This window comes from Folsomia candida, unplaced genomic scaffold (assembly GCF_002217175.1).
Source record: "Folsomia candida strain VU population unplaced genomic scaffold, ASM221717v1 Fcan01_Sc053, whole genome shotgun sequence".
In the NCBI taxonomy this organism is placed as follows: Eukaryota; Metazoa; Arthropoda; class Collembola; order Entomobryomorpha; family Isotomidae; genus Folsomia; species Folsomia candida.
This window is the reverse complement of record NW_019091245.1, coordinates 367394-381783: the sequence shown is the minus strand read 5'-3', so window position 1 is coordinate 381783 and position 14390 is coordinate 367394.

Genomic DNA, 14390 nt, shown 5'->3' with positions numbered 1-14390 from the left:
TCCTGTCCGATCCCGTCATGATCATTGCAAATTATATCTAACTCCGATAGAAATGCAACACTTTCGGAATACGGAATATCTTTAGTTTCACTAGTTTTTGTGGAATTGTCAATTTGAACAGAACTTATATTTAATGTCTCATGCCTAGCCAGTTGCTGTATTCTGCGCTTTCCAACTATTGATTTTCGCATATTAGTAACTTACCTGGCCAGGGGAGCCAAACTCCAAAAATAATGAGAGATTTTAAGGATAACACAGACAGAAATTAATTTTTGTAAATTTGATTGGGATTCACCAAATCGGACGAGTGATTTGTTAGAATGCGAGACTTATATTAAATCGGGCGGTCGGGAAAATCATGTGCTTCAATATGTCGTGCTAAAAAGGAAGTGCTTTGGAACACCACAGGAAGTCCTTGTGATGTCCAAAACACTCATATATTTCCAGATGCAAAGGAATCCCTGAGGAGTCCTATAGGAATCCTCACTAGGATATTACCAGCACCTCATTTGGATGTCCTATTACTATTCGTAGGAAGTTTATTCGAGGAATTCCCGTATGTCCCGAGAGGGAACCAAATAGTTCTTCCTGGGGATGTGTGACGTTTCTGGGGATATGATGATTGAAAATGTCTTGCTTACGAAGGTCAGCTTAAAAGTGCTTATATAAGCACTTTTAGGCGCCATTCAGAAACACTTGTTTTAAACACTCTTTAGCTTGAAATATTAACATTAAATAATCAATAAAGGAAATGTGTTTTCGTTTTACTAACAAGGGATGGTTCCCGACTGCTTGTTGAGTCCAGGGTACCCTCTATGCTTTTTAGAATCTACCAGGGCCCCAGATGAAGGATCCATTCACATTTCCGTGTAAAACTCATATTTGGCGCCGTGGCGAGGCGCCAAACCTTTTAGATGAGATTTTCGACCAATTTAGAACCTTCATAACTTTTGAAGTTTCAGCGCGATTTTCAAAACTTTTGGATTTAAATGATCACAAAAATCGATATTTCAAGAGATAATTAAAAAATTATTTTTTTAAATTTTTGACATATTTTTAATATTTTTTCGACAACACCCTTGTCCGAGTAAAAATCGAAATTTCTCAAAAAAATGCGACAAATTAATTTTTGTTAGCATACAAAAATTTAACTCTTTGTGATTATTTTAGCGTAAAAATCATGAAAATCGGTTTATAATTTCAACAGTTATGGCGGTTTTAAAAACAAAAACATGCAAATATGGCGAATTTGGCGCCACGCCACGGCGCCAAATGTGAGTTTTACACGGAAATGTGAATGGATCCTTCATCTGGGGCCCTGGTAGATTCTACGAAGCATAGTGGGTACCCAGGACTCAACAAGCAGTCGGGAACCATCCCTTGTAAGTACATATGTGTAAATAAAATTAATTTACAACAGGGCCGGGCCCTGGGCGGTCCGGCACTGCTCACAACCACAAATTTGTTGGGGCTGGCTAGTAAATCAGCCATTTTACGGGATGCGCGATCGGGTCGTTGGTCCGTGGCATTTCTCCACATCTCGTATAACACCCCGTCGTCCAAGATGGCTAATGATGGTAGAGAATTACACTACTACATTCGTCACCGCGTGGTACAATATTTCAATCCACGGTAAATATATCTTTCAACCCACGTACGAACAGTGGAATCTCGTCCATTTCAAGTACGACTCAGACAATCCGGGAAGCTCGAAATTTATCATTTTCAATCTTATCGCGCCCCGACACATGTTCCTGCCCGGCGCGGTATGCCCCGACTCCAGCAGTGTAGCAATAGAAACGATCCCAATCCGGGAAATTGACACAGTTTGGTCCTCCATAAATAATAATTTCCACCAAAACTAGGGGTGGGAAATCCGATCCGACGTATCCGATCCGGCCGGATTATCCCGGATAAACTCGGATCGGATAAGAGTCTTTTTTATCCGATCCGATCCGACCCGGATCGGATCAGAGTAATTATCCGCTCCGGATAATCCGAAGAACATTGCGGATTATCCGTCGGATCCGGATAATTCTTGTATTCTTTAAAGAGCTGTTTCAACTCAACCTCAAACTTTTGGAAAATGCATTTTCTAAGCTTTCTCGTAATTGTCTGGTTCTCAATGTCATGCTCCCCATTCTCCATCCCGCAGTGCCCCGCATCAAAGTAGCTGGTTATTTTTATCTTCGATAATTAAATGTCACTGATTACTTTTAAATAGTAGGTTTTGTTTTATTTTAAATAAACGCAGATGAACAGATGCATCCTTAAATCTCAGATGGCTAAACATCTTTTAGCTATTCCAGCTACCACTATACATCAGAAGGAGCATTTTCTAGAGCGAAATTTGTCATTTCAGAAAACCGAAATTCGCTGAATCCTGACACGATAAGAGCTTTAATGTGTTTACTAGACTGGTCTTAAACAAGTAGTATTTTTGACAATTAATATTGTTATCATCTTAAAAATGTAAAAAATAATCAGAATCGATAATACAACTTCGACTCTAATAATTATCCACCCTATGAACATGTTGAATAGATACGACCTATCAGGATCCGTCGGATAATCCGGATCCGTCGGATCATCCGGATCCGGATCGAATTGAACGTCACATCCGGTCGGATAATCCGGTGGTTGCTTATATCCGATCCGGATCAGCTAAAAATTATCCGATCCGATCCGATCCGACGGATTCCCACCCCTAACCAAAACAGTGTCCACGTACGGGAAAATCGTGACCTAACTAGGATTAATTGTCTCGTTAATTATGTCCCGGACAAATATACGTCGCCCGCTTACTGCAAAATTGTCCACCTTTCGGATAACCTTAACTTTTCTATTCTTCTTTTGAAAAAAGATGGCCCAACTCCAATATCCTCATTGCTAATGGGAGACTCTCTTGCATCAAATATTAATCTGCTGACAACCCGGCACAATTATGTGGAACCATTTTCCGTCGAGTTGGATTACATAAAATTTTCCGTGATCTCACAATACCCCCGCGCTTTGGAGGGCATGAACGCATTTCTACTCCCGCTTAGCGGCCCAGTTTGGGTGTGACTTTTAACCTTTTGTGTGACAATATGCTTACTTGCCCAATGGGAAATGATTCCAGAAATCTGGCCGAAATTTTGAAAAATATTTGTTTAGCTGGGATAAATACAACGGCCATCCTACTCGGTCAGGTTAATGTCGACAATTTAAAAATATTTAATCAGCGCGCTTTTGGTGTACCGATCCTACTAGTTTGGCTGCTTTGTGGGCGTTACATTATTATGGATAATTTATACACGGGGTCAATATTTTCCTACATGAGTGCCCTCAAAAGTCCAAGATATCCAGAAACTTTGAAGGAATTGGTGGACTTAGTAATTTGTTATTTATTCCTTTGTTGATTTTGTGTATCACAGAGATTAATGACTTATTACATGACATCATAGGCTGCGGAAGATAATTTTGAGTGTGGGGACATTTCATAATCACCCAAATGTAAGCCGGTCGCGCCTGCGGCGCTCGCTAATTCTCTCCCAATGCATACCAAACATAGCTACATATCTATTTAGAATTTACACAATGAGAAAACAATCTTATAATTTAGCGTATGTCGCCGTTTCCACAGATTTATCACTTTTTCCAAATCTTTAAGACATATTATTCCAGTCCTTTTTTGGAGGTCAACCCTCTTAAAGCTGGATTAGACCAGAAGTCCTTTTTAAGTGAAATCTAATATTGCTGCTACAAATTTTGGCATTATGATCAGCGCCCGTTTTAGGTGGTCGTGCACCATGGGCAAACCGAAATGGCGCCCCTAGCCGAAATTCCGATAATTTTCTCCCGTATTTCATATTTCTGGCGTTATCAATGTTCAAGATGAACACTTCAACAATACTCTAGAATGTGCTCACTAAAGGGTCCCTCCAATGACAAACGTGATAAAAATTAAAATTGTTGCACATACCTCCTTTTTCCACAAAATGGCTTTTAATTTGAATTACGTACGGTCGGAGTATATTAATTTATTAATACATATTTTGCCTAGCAATAAAATCTCGGGATTATGGAGAGTGTAACACTTAGGAGGGGAGCTTCACAAAGTGCCCCTCTCAGATCTTCTTGAAATTTTTACCCATGATAGTTCCATACCAAAGGAGGAAGACCCTTGAAGGTTTTGTTGCCATGGCCATAATCGACGGAGAAATTAATTCCGAAAGTTTCGAATTTTCGCCACTGCTGGATACTAATACGAGATTTACTGCTATATCATGCAACGTATTGGCATAGCGTAGGGACAGTTTATCCAGACAAAAAATATTTATCCAGTTTTAAACGTTGGTCATAAAATATTTTTTAATAAGGTATTCTCAACTATGACCTTTTTATGGGATGATTTTTTAATTTTCATAACTTCTGTTCCTATTTATGGTTTATTGCTAAAAACGGGGACCTTTTTGAATTCATGGGAAATTTTCTCAAAAACATAGAATTTGAAATGGTCACCACTTTTTGAATTCTTGGCCGGTGTTCAAAACCAAACCGGTTTTGGGCTTATAGGGTCTTTGACTCAAATATATAATTTCAGATTTTTAAAGACCACACCCACTATGGTCGAAGACAAATTAATAGACCATAGGGTTTTGCATAACTATTAACATGTAAAGTTTGAAAGTTTGCTGCGCTGTAAATTCTTGACGGAATTTCAAAATTCCGGATGTTTTGGAAACTTTGAACGATTTTACGAAATATGTATTCTCAATTTTTTTTAATTCGGCCCCAACCACCTGGTATTAAGGTCACAAGTTCAAAAACAGGTTGTATTTTTTAACGAAGTTTTAAAATTCTGTGGGAATTCGAATGATTAATAATTGTAAATTGCTTGAAAAAATGAGTGACACTTGCAGGGAATTGTGGTCCACGGTCACTGCACCGCACCCTCTGATTTGGTGCAAATGTGGGTGTGGTCGACTGCAGTAAATATAGAAATGAACCTATTTTTCAAATTATTTATTACATCTGTTGAACGTATTAAAGAAAAACTAGAAATGTATACCACACCTCAACACCCTGACCTTGCCAATGACCATATGGGGTAGGAGGGGTGTGGTTTTCTGCGCTTTTGTGAAATGTTACCCCAAGCATGGCATGCGACATATCATTTTTCTCAGGATGTCAAGGGGATTTCGATGGTATACCTTAAAGTCGGAAACCACCCCTCCCGGGGGTGTGGCTATCTGCGCTTTTGTGAAATGTTACCCCAAGCATGGCATGCGACACATCATTTTTCTCAGGATGTCAAGGGGATTTCGATGGTATACCTTAAAGTCGGAAACCACCCCTCCCGGGGGTGTGGCTATCTGCGCTTTTGTGAAATGTTACCCCAAGCATGGCATGCGACATATCATTTTTCTCAGGATGTCAAGGGGATTTCGATGGTATACCTCAAAGTCGGAAACCACCCCTCCCGGGGGTGTGGCTATCTGCGCTTTTGTGAAATGTTACCTGAAGCCTGTGCATGCGACTTTTTCAAAAGTGCTCCAATTTAAAAAAAATTCCAAGTGTTTTGGCAACTCTATGTCAATTAGCGTCCATGATTGGTAAAATTCCAGCTCATTGAAAAATAAAAACGAGTGAAATCGATAAGGCGTATGAGGCCACACCCTCTGGGGCGTGGTTTCTAAATTGGAATTAGATATCTGACATCGACGCCGTCTACTGAGAAAAATGGCATGTCACATCTAATACTTCGAGTAAAATTGGAGGGGCACCATGAACCATACCCCCTGGAGTAGTGGTTTCTGAATTTCCATGAGGCGGTTGAGATCCACTCGATAAGACGGGAAAAATGATATGTCGCATGCCATTGTTTGGGTTCAACCAAAAACACGTGTTATGACATAAACATCTGTGGGTGTGGTCGGATTTTAAAAATCTGGAAATATACATTTCGCTAATTGGCCTAGAGTTGCCAAAACACTTGGAATTTTTTAAATTGGAGCACTTTTGAAAAAGTCGCATGCACAGGCTTCAGGTAACATTTCACACAAGGGCAGAGTGCCACACCCCCTGGAGGAGTGGTTTCCGACTTTGAGGTATACCATCGAAATCCCCTTGACATCCTGAGAAAAATGATATGTCGCATGCCATGCTTGGGGTAACATTTCACAAAAGCGCAGATAGCCACACCCCCGGGAGGGGTGGTTTCCGACTTTAAGGTATACCATCGAAATCCCCTTGACATCCTGAGAAAAATGATGTGTCGCATGCCATGCTTGGGGTAACATTTCACAAAAGCGCAGATAGCCACACCCCCGGGAGGGGTGGTTTCCGACTTTAAGGTATACCATCGAAATCCCCTTGACATCCTGAGAAAAATGATATGTCGCATGCCATGCTTGGGGTAACATTTCACAAAAGCGCAGAAAACCACACCCCTCCTACCCCATATGGTCATTGGCAAGGTCAGGGTGTTGAGGTGTGGTATACATTTCTAGTTTTTCTTTAATACGTTCAACAGATGTAATAAATAATTTGAAAAATAGGTTCATTTCTATATTTACTGCAGTCGACCACACCCACATTTGCACCAAATCAGAGGGTGCGGTGCAGTGACCGTGGACCACAATTCCCTGCAAGTGTCACTCATTTTTTCAAGCAATTTACAATTATTAATCATTCGAATTCCCACAGAATTTTAAAACTTCGTTAAAAAATACAACCTGTTTTTGAACTTGTGACCTTAATACCAGGTGGTTGGGGCCGAATTAAAAAAAATTGAGAATACATATTTCGTAAAATCGTTCAAAGTTTCCAAAACATCCGGAATTTTGAAATTCCGTCAAGAATTTACAGCGCAGCAAACTTTCAAACTTTACATGTTAATAGTTATGCAAAACCCTATGGTCTATTAATTTGTCTTCGACCATAGTGGGTGTGGTCTTTAAAAATCTGAAATTATATATTTGAGTCAAAGACCCTATAAGCCCAAAACCGGTTTGGTTTCGAACACCGGCCAAGAATTCAAAAAGTGGTGACCATTTCAAATTCTATGTTTTTGAGAAAATTTCCCATGAATTCAAAAAGGTCCCCGTTTTTAGCAATAAACCATAAATAGGAACAGAAGTTATGAAAATTAAAAAATCATCCCATAAAAAGGTCATAGTTGAGAATACCTTATTAAAAAATATTTTATGACCAACGTTTAAAACTGGATAAATATTTTTTGTCTGGATAAACTGTCCCTACGCTATGCCAATACGTTGCATGATATAGCAGTAAATCTCGTATTAGTATCCAGCAGTGGCGAAAATTCGAAACTTTCGGAATTAATTTCTCCGTCGATTATGGCCATGGCAACAAAACCTTCAAGGGTCTTCCTCCTTTGGTATGGAACTATCATGGGTAAAAATTTCAAGAAGATCTGAGAGGGGCACTTTGTGAAGCTCCCCTCCTAAGTGTGATCTAATTTGAAGCTATTGAGAATTGTTTCATTTATAATTAAAAAATTGCAAACAAGATGCATGTACTACATATAAATTTTGAAACTATACCTTACAGGGTGTATAAAAATAACAATAACTGATAAAATTTAACTTGTAACTTAACTTATATAACTAATAACTTAAAATTTAGCTGCCTGCCCTGAGAGAAAAATTACGAGGGACAAAAAACGTGAGAATCACACTAGCCCCGCTGTGTGGGGCAAGTGTGATTTTTTTGTGGAAACAGTGAATAGTTAGTAACTCGATTAGAAGAAAGTAGCTAAAAAAGTAGTTAGAACTTAACTAAAGTATGTCCACTAAGTTGTTGGACTACCCCGTAAATAGCGTGCTTCGCGGGAACGCATTGATATTTTTGGCGCCAAAATTATTTTTGAGTAGACCAAATTATAAATTGTCGTTTGACATAAGTCGACAAGTTTTCAGTTATAGGTAAAGCAAAAAGAACTCGGGTTGAAAGACAAGACTTGACGAAAAGAGTAATTCAGTTTCACAAAAATCAAGCAAACAGTGATTCCAAAATTACTTGGAAATTTTTCAAACAAGAAGGTATATCCAAGTCCAATATCTACTTTTACATAGAAACGTACGAGGAATCCAACGATGTCAAATTCAAAACTCCAAGTGGTCGACCTGTAAAGCTAGCGACGCCCAAAGTCAAAAATATGATACACAAAATTTTCAAAAATCATCTAACTACTTCAACGAGCACAGCTGCTAGTGAGGTCAAAATTTCTAAAAGCCATCGGAACAAAATTAAGGTCCATCAACTTGGCATTAAAACGAGGACAAAAAAACCAGCCCCAAATTACAAACCAACCCAAACAGGAAGAATTCAAGAATGCTGATAGAAATTGTTAAAGAAAATGCCTTGAAATGTGGTCATCATGGACGATGAGACCTGCGTGACCGTTGACCCTTCAAATCTTCCGGGGAGGCATTTTTATCATAGCTCCAACCCCGATGAAGTGGATTACAAAGACAAAGTCCGAAAAAAAGACAAATTTCCAAAGAAATGCAGCACTGCTGCAATATCTGTAATATGGGTGGATGTAGTTAACTAGTTTTTGAGATACATACATGCCAGAACGTGCGACTTTTTTGCTATACTTGGAAAGTTAGAGTTTTGAACCAAACACTAGTCTAAATTTGGTCAAATATCACTGGAATTATTTTTAACTGCTAATAGGTCACTGCCTCGAATTTGGAGGCCAGATTCCAAAATTGTTGAATTTGATAAAATAATGTATTTTCCGTATTATGTATGAATACATTAATGCAGGGGCATAAGATCAAAATGTGGTTCTTAGTAGTTCAGCAGTGGATCGATATTGACCCTTGCATTCGTTCGTGCATACTCATACATGTTCGTCAGTGTACCATCTTTGGTACTATCAGTTGAAAAGGAAATTGCGACGTTAACTTCAATCGACGAGCAGAAAATGTTTATCCGTCACGCAAATCTCTCTTGAAATCGCCCCTTTACTTTAATTTTCAGATGCAATCTTTCTTTCGAAGGAAAGTAGCTACTTTTAACGGGTTCTGGAAAACTGTTTTCCAGAAGTGTTTTAAAAATAACCCTAGAAAGTGTCGATTAGTGGGAATTAGTGAGGGTCGAAACGGTGTTTCCATTTTGTGGAAAACGATTTATTCTTAAAACTTTTTTAATTCCCCCGAATTTGGGATTTATGTATGTATATGCACTGGATGTCAACAGTATTCTGCTTTTGGGTTTTTCAACGAATATTTTATTTTTATTTTCAGAGCCTCGAATTTCTGAGTTTTATCCAGTGCAAAGCTAGCGCCTCTCGGCGCCCCCAGAATTCTGGCGCCCTGGGCGGTTGCCCCACTTGCCCATGGGCAGAACGGGCCCTGATTATGATGAAGTGCCAATCTAGTCCAACCCAATGAAAGTCGTTAGTTTGAAGGTTTGTGTCGTGAAGCCAAACAAACAGAGTACAATTTTGAACAAGTGTACACAATTTATAAACTGTTTAACAGGAAATGACCTTTTTCAGATAAATTACTGACCAGGATGATTGTAAAAATGCTACAGCGGTTAGAGGTTAATGATTGTGATATCATACGACGATATGACGACATGACGATAAAATACACAAATAATTTAATCGAGTCTCTTCTTTTATCAATCGCAAGTACAATTTGACACGACGAAGCGTTGAAAAACATCTTTCGGCGGATGCATAAGAAGCTGGGATAACCAAAAAGTAATTTAAGCAAGCCTATAATTTCAGGAAAAAGGTTTCGAGCTTCGACTGCTAGTTCCGTAAATAATTAAATAAATTTCTCCTTGGTCGTAGTCTTATGTAAATCAGGTATTGTTTCACGTCTGATGCCGAGTCAGAAATCTTGACAAGCACTTTGCGTTTTCGGGGGAGTCGAATATTTGCCAAATTCTACATAGTTATGTTTGAATTCAGTTCGTTCCAAAGGGCTTCGAACCCGAATGCTTTTGCTTCAACAAAACTCAAAATTACGGAAAAAGCAACTTCGGGGAATCCGTCGACCGAAAGGGTTGGACGTTGTACCGTAACCGCAAGCAGTTCTGCAGGCCCAAGAAGATCACATGAGCGTAAAATCGTGAAAAGCGTTTTCTCTTTTCAAATTGGTCCGGTAGGCCTCTGGATTTTGACGCACACTCATCGTTGCTCTCATCTTGCAAAAATTCAAACATTTCGGGAAAAGCCCTTGGCCAGTGAATGTTTAAGTCACCACCTCTGCCAATATCTTCAAAGCGCCCACTTTAGAAAATCAACAACAAATAATGTTGCAAATGGCTAAGCGTGATAAATAAATAATATTATGGATTGAGAGTTATGTTGAGCCGTTTGGGCAATTAATGCATTAGGACACCAACCCAACATCATCAATATATTGCAGACAATCACTTAAAAGTGGGACTGGTTTGACCGAATCCTGGAGCGCGAGATTAAGTCAGTGATTATTGCAGTGTAAATACTTATATTGCCCTCGGCTCCCTTTTCAAAATTCAACTTTGCACACCCTTTAATCGCCTTGACATACATATTTGCATCTTCGTCATGGCATAGTCCCCGAGGATTATATATACACATATACCCTGCCTCAGTCGGCACAGGGCATCCGTGATAAGATGGAACAAGGCTTCTCCGTTCGTTGAAGTAGTTTGATAAAATCCAATAAAAAGTTCTTCTGGCATTAGTTCCGGATTAACGATTCGGATAAAAATGCTGACCTGCTCTTTAACTGACGAATCGATTGTTTCACTAACGATTAGACTAAAGATTCCACAGGTTTGAGTTATGCATACAATTCTTCGTAGGATGGCATGAGCATAAATCTGCAAAATTTAATTTTATATGTCGTGCCAGGTGATGGGCTTAAATTTATTCAGCCACAATTTCAGTTCTGGAACCTCCTCCGATCGAAGATGAAGCAATTTAACAAAATGTCAATCTTGAAAAAATGGCCCAGCATCGGGATCCCTTCAATTCCTAACTGATTCAATAAAAATTGTCTTCAAGCACTTGCGGGTAACGATTTGTGATTCAGCCAATTGTTCCGATAGTTGGGCTTAGATTTGCTTTGTCCAGTTCGAGTTAACCTTAAGAGCTTGGACGGCAATTTGGGGTTGCTTGCTTTTCGATCATACCTGTTCAAAAAAAAATTATTCATTCATCATTCATTCATTGTGAATTTTGATTCGAGTTATTCATTCAAACTTCATTTATTTATATTCATGAAGAAAATATTCATTCACATGAAGTCGTTTCCTTCATATTCATTGTTCATTGAGCAAATGTCTTCATTCACCCCATATATTAAGCATGGGACAAAAAGTGAAGGAATGAACAAATATTCATTCACCGTTCAACGAAGGATTATTCATGAAGCCTTCATTCACTCATCATTCAAACTCAAAGTTGAAGCGAGTTATTCACTCACCGTTCATTCATTGAATGAAGTATTCATTCATTCATTATTCATTTTCTCCTCATTGAGTGAATGTGAACAGGTATGTTTTCGATTGGGTGAGAACGCGTTCATTTCCCTTCCAAGTAAAGTCATGTAAGTCAAGCCCTTCTTCCAATTGCAGTAGCCGTCGGTGACGAAGCCAGGATCCAAAACGTGATGCGATGGAAACAGTTTCAAATCATTGGCTCTGCTGCAAATTGAGCAAACAATCATTTTATTCTCACGAAAGTAGTGATCCAAGAATATTCTGCGGTCCAATGGGCTTGAAATTTGTATTGCCGATTACTTCCTGCATGACGAAAGGAGGACTTTCGCTCGAAACTTAAAAAAAAAATTATAAACCTACATTAGGATATAAATAAATCTATTTTATTTGAATTTAGTAATAAGTTCATGCAAATTATGTGATCAATCTAATGAAACATAGACCTTGACTGAAATCAAAGCGATCAATACAGAAATATTGTATTTTAAAACTCGATCAAAAACCGACAGAGCGAGATTCTCATCCTCAGGTTTTGGCCTATAAAGGTGGTTGGGGGCAATCTTTTTCAACTTTATCATAGTGATTTATTCTTAAATATACGATTATAACTTTCAAAATTAAACAGTAAGAAAGCTTCGCCAAAAATCTGCCTTTTTGCACCTTGCCCTTCATTGGAAATAGTATGCATGATGAAGATTTGTAAGCCATTAACTTAGAAAGGAGTTGTATAAATCTTTATTTTATAATCCAATTTATTACCTGGAATGAATGCCATGCGGCCCTCGATAAACATTTCAAGCATAGCTTAGGATCGAATAACTTTTCGGTAGTTCCTGTGTCTTAACTGATTTTAAATTTAATTAAAATTACCCTACGAAAAACAAATTCAGAACTTTCAGCATGCTCAAAATCTAAATAATCATTTTTTATGACGGAATCGCTGAAATTCGAAACAGTTTTTGCGTGGCAATAAAACTTTGAAGGAGGAAAAAATTATGAAAAGTATCTTGTATCATGAAAAGTGCCTGGGATACTTTCTAGCAAACTAAATGTTAGTAAGATACAAGTACAAGATACTTTGGTTGGAAACCGTTTTAGATACAAGATACTGTACCTTGTATCTTGGAGTAGAGTCTTGGAGTAGTATCTTGGCCAACCCTGACCATAAAATATGACCACAATATTCTGCCAATGCCGGGCTAGATTTTGTATCGCATCTCCCACAGTGTATTTATGGGTTTTCTTACTAGATAAATATGTAGATGATATGAATTTAGTTTGAACTTTGGGCAACCATCATAGGTGAGTCGGGTCGACGATTTTCGAAACCCGACCCGACCCGACCCGACATTGTCGGGTCAAAATGAAACCCGACCCGCCCATCACCCGACTTTTTTTGGGGACCCGAACCCGACCCGACCCGACTTCAATATTTTACGACCCGACCCGACCCGGACCCGACTTTCACCTTTCGTACAATACCCGACCCGACCCGACTTTACCCGACCCGACCCAACCCAATTTTCTTTAATTTATTTGCCCTTGGCAAGTTTTTTAGCAACTTGTTTCTCAGTTGGAATCTATTCTCCAAATTTTTTAATAATAAATTTTATTTATTTCAATTGTTTTTTACCTGATTTAGAACAATGTGTGTAATTGGCATTTATAAATTTAACTTCCTATATTTCCTACGTGGGAAAGATTAAGATAACTTTAATATTTATGACTAAGTGAAAAAAAGTCGAAATCTAATTAACATAACATTAATGTAAGAATAGTACTTTAAGGACGTCCAAAACATTCGAGACATAATATTTAACTGAAACTTTATGCAAGAAAGTTTAAAGTGAAAAAGAGAGGTCGAAACGTTCATTGTGAGACAAAATAAAATGTAGGATTTTACCCGGACCCGACAGATTCTCGACCCGACCCAACCCGACCCGACTTTGTCAGTAAACAAACCCGACCCGACCCGTTACCCGACTTTTGCGGCCGACCCGAACCCGACCCGACCCGACTTTAATCTTTCAAGACCCGCCCGACCCGAACCCGTTGGGTTCGGGCGGGTCCGGGTCGAACCCGACAAAGTCGGGTGCCCGGCTCACCCATGGCAACCATTTACATATGTATGTATGTAAACCATTGCACATACATACATATGTATGCATTATATAATATTAAACAGTTGATGACATTTTTAATTTTACGTTACAATTTCTATTAAATGCATATAGTCGTGTTATAAAGGCAATAAATTTCTGTGGGGACATTGTACCCGATGTCCCCACGGTTCCGCAGCCCCTGCCATACATACATACATCTCTAGAATTTTTTCGGCTAGTCACCTCATTTACATATTTTTACGCATTCGAGAGACACATAGAGTTTACTCAATAATGAAACCCCGTATCGCTGAAATGGGCATCGTAAGATTTATGTAAATTAGGTTACACGCAATAATAATTGTATTTAGGCAACTGGTATCATTAATTTTACTTCTATCCCAAACATTAAAATTCGCAATTATCCATTTGGAAAAACTGTTTTTCAACTTCCCCCATTTTTTAATGAAAAAGGTAAATATGTTAAATTTTGTGTAATGTAAAAGAACGTAATAAACAGCAAAACTGCAAAAATTTTTTAGAAGGAAGAAAAACGAAGGGCAATTTCATTACGGGGGACAGTTAATTCTTACTTAAGTAAATATGTATGTGTACATACATACATGGCGAATAATTGAGTAGAACGGGACACAGTTTTTTATGTCTGCCAATTATGTACTCAATTTGTTTCTATTTGTTTCAATTTTCATGAAATTTTATGATGAGCTTATTAACTTTTTCATATTCATCATTGCAACTACACACTACACACAATCTCAGCATCGTGTCAGAGTACCCCGGCAAATCAAATCGCTCAGATAACGCGCA